Here is a 3,329-nt window from a genome sequence, read left to right as displayed (position 1 = left end):
AAGGCAGCGAGGTGGGCGCAGGCTCGGGCGCGGGGCGTGCTCCGTCCGCCGGGTCCCCGCCTCGGTTCGCGGCGCCGGGGCGACCCGGCAACGGGAGGCTGTGTGCAGGAGTGTGTGCGCCCGGGTGTGCGCGCCGGTGTGTGCGGAGCGGGAGCGCGAGAGCCGCCCGCCGCCAGCCCGCCTGCCGCTCGCGCTGCGCGCCGTCCCCGCTCCCCGCTCCCGCGCCTCCCTGCGCGCTCCTCTCCAGCTCCCTCCTCCCGCCCCCTTCTCAATCTCCGCGTCTTTTTTGTCTCGGACTCTCTTGCCTTTTATTGCTCCCCTCGGCCTCCCCGCGACACACACGCGCGCACGCACGCACACACACCCGCACGCGCACACACACCGCGGACTTGGACAGTCAACTCCACCTCCAAAACGGCCGGGACAAAGGAGGCAGAACTGGCCTCCAGGCCCCCGGGCCGGCCGGCCGGGCAGCGAACGAGCGCGGGCTGCGGGCTGACGGCGCCTCGGCACAAACTTCCTCCCGGGCGGGATTCACACCAACTCACCGTGCGCCGGGTGCGGCGCCAAGCGAGCCTCGTGGACGCCCCCGCTGGGCCGTCGAGTGTCTCCCGGGAGCGGTGCCACACTCAGCGGGGCTCGGGACCCCGGGCTCGCTCCTAAACCGTAGGGGTCAGGGGCTGGGGGCTGGCGAGAGTGCGCCCCCTGCGGGCCCAAGGGGTCGGGGTCCTGGGGCCAGTGCGCCCGGCAGGGGAATCTCCAGCCGCCTGGGGCCTCCCCATTCCAACCCCGACGCTCCAGCCGGTTTGGGGGAACGCCTCGGCCTGCGTCCCCAGACCCGTGCCCAGGCTCTCGTGGGCCCACAGTGTACTGACCCCCCGCCCAGGCGGCCGTCGGGCGGAACCAGGGTCCCAGCCTCCGGGACAGCTGCGAGCGCGTGTACGAGCCGCTCGGCGCCCTGCCCGCGCTCCCGGCCGATCGCCGCGCTCCCCAGGCCGGCCCCGCGCAGTCCCAGCCCCCCGCCTCCTCCTCTGCCTGGAGAGGAGGGATTTGAGCCGGGAGGGGGCTTCTTTGGCGCCCCTTCCCACCGGCAGCACTTTTAAAAGCATTTAATCCGCCCGAGCGGCCTTCGGAGGTAATTGACAAAGTCCTTAATCTGCACCGTTAACGAGCTGCTATTGTGGCTTCTGACCGGGTGGCTCCCACACGCCCCACGCCGCGCCCCCGCTGGCTGCCCCTCCCCCGCTCCTGTCTGCGGCCGCCTCGTTTTCGTCTCCCCCAGCTCCAGAGAGACGCCCCCGTTCCCTGTCCCCCGCTTCTCCCAAAGCTGTTTTCCGGCTCCCGGGGCGCCTTGGCCCGCCGCGCTGTTCCCTGGCACCGTCTTCGTCTCTCTCAAACTGGCTGCCAGTCTGTCTCCCCATCTTTGTCCCTCTCCTTGCCCCTCCGCGGTCTCGGCAGGCTACCTGGGGTGGGGGCTACTGGGCAGGAGTGCTTCTGGACTCTGAGAGCTAGAACGGGACTGGACAGGGGTCCCAGGCTGTCTGAGGAGGCTGTCAATCACCAGCCAGAAGCTGGGTTCTCAGCCTCGCTCTAACCTTATTTTCTTCCCCAGGCCCTGCTGGCCTCACTGCAGCCCCACCCCTGCTGCCCATCAGGAGGCTGGAGACCAGGTTGTTGGAGAGGATCTCCCAGCACTGGCTGGGAGTCAGACTTGGGTTCCTCTAGGAACCCTGGCTCTTCCTGTGTGTCCTCCTTTTTCACTATTAGAGGGTGGGCAGGTGGCCTGGAGGACTCGAAGGCCTGGGCAGAAGGATGTGGTGCACAGTTGGGCAGAGCATGTCGACTCCAGACCAGCTTCTGCAGGGACAGGTCACCCCGGGCGGCCCCAACCTAAGAGTCTGAGTGAGGGGGTGCCGAGGGCCAATGGAGGAGGTTTGGGGGTGTGCGCTGGGTGGTCGGCGAAGGCACCTGAGGAGGAGGGTCGCAGGGTGAAGGCAGGGATGCCTGGAGGCTGGGGAAAGATGTTCCCAAGGAGGGGCCACAGCAGCAGGCAAAGAGTGGTGTGCCTGAGCGGGTGGAACCGGAGCTTGCCACACGCCGCTGCTCCCAGGCCTACGGAGGGAGGCTGGACAGGTAAGCGGGGGCCACCTAGCGGCTCCTCCTAGTAAACACTGCCAGGTCATCGCACCTGCTCAGCAATGGAGCCTCAACCCTCCTGCCTGAGGGGCTGCAAAAAGTGCCCGTGTTGGGGGCAGTCCTCATCCCATCAGCCGCTCTGTGATGCCTCTGCTCAGGACGCCAGAGGGCCAGCCGCGACGCAGGACTGGCAGGAGCTTGCAGGCATCTGCCCGGTGCCTTACAGGCTGTGCCCCTGTGCACCTGTGACATCGTCCTGGAGAAGAGAGCTCTGCACCTGTCACTAGACCCTCAGGCGTGAGGCAGTGGGAGGAGACGGGAGCCTGTGCCACCCCGCCATGAGACCTGCAAGGGAGAAAGGGCAGCTGAGCCCACAGAGCAGTCTCCCCACCTTCAAGCCAGCCTGGGCTGAAGTGCTCCATCTCAGGGACCAGGCAGGACCTCAGGGAGGCTGGAACCCAGGGCCTGTGGGCTGCGTGGGCTTAGACCCAAGGCTGCCCTGGCCCCTGCCACCCCCTCTGCCTCGCTAATTCTGTGTGCTCCTATTTTCCTTTTCTGTGGCCACCTCACTGTAACAACCCCCCTGACAGGCAAGTCCTGTCTGAGATTTTTAGTTTATATTCCAGAGAGAAGAGCTGTGACCCATCCTGCTCATCCTTTAGAGCCAGGACTTATCAATCACAGGGTGTCAGCTGGCCTAAGGCAGTGGCCCTTGACGGGTGCCCACCGCAGGCCACTGGGAGGGCGTGGCTCCTGGGGACAGCATGCCAGGTAGACAGTGAGGCACACAGTGTGGGAGGGACAGAAACTGACCGCGCCAATGAGGGGGCGAGGAGGAACAGCTGGGGACATGGGGTGACAGCTGCCATCTGCTGAGCATTGCCCTCTGCCCAGCCCCGTGTGGAGCACCGGGTGTCCTCCCGGCCCCCTAATGGGTGGGAGCTGTGGCCGTCCTCCCGTGACAGGTGAGGAAACTGAGGTAGGAAGGTTATCAGGGAACAGAGGAGCAGTCTTCTTAACATCAGCTGGGTGTGGACAGGCCTGGCTTTATCCCAGCCTCAGGAGGCTGAGGCAGGAGGGCCGCAGGTTCAAGGCCAGCCTGGACAATTTAGCAAGGCCTTGCCTCAAAATAAAAAATTAAAAAAAAAAAAAAAAAAGTCCGGGCTGTAGCTGAGTGACAGCACCTGCCTCGG

The sequence above is a fragment of the Sciurus carolinensis genome, chromosome 14 (assembly GCF_902686445.1).
Source record: "Sciurus carolinensis chromosome 14, mSciCar1.2, whole genome shotgun sequence".
NCBI lineage: Eukaryota > Metazoa > Chordata > Mammalia > Rodentia > Sciuridae > Sciurus > Sciurus carolinensis.
The sequence above is the reverse complement of the archived record's forward strand: the minus strand, read 5'-3'. Positions refer to the sequence as shown.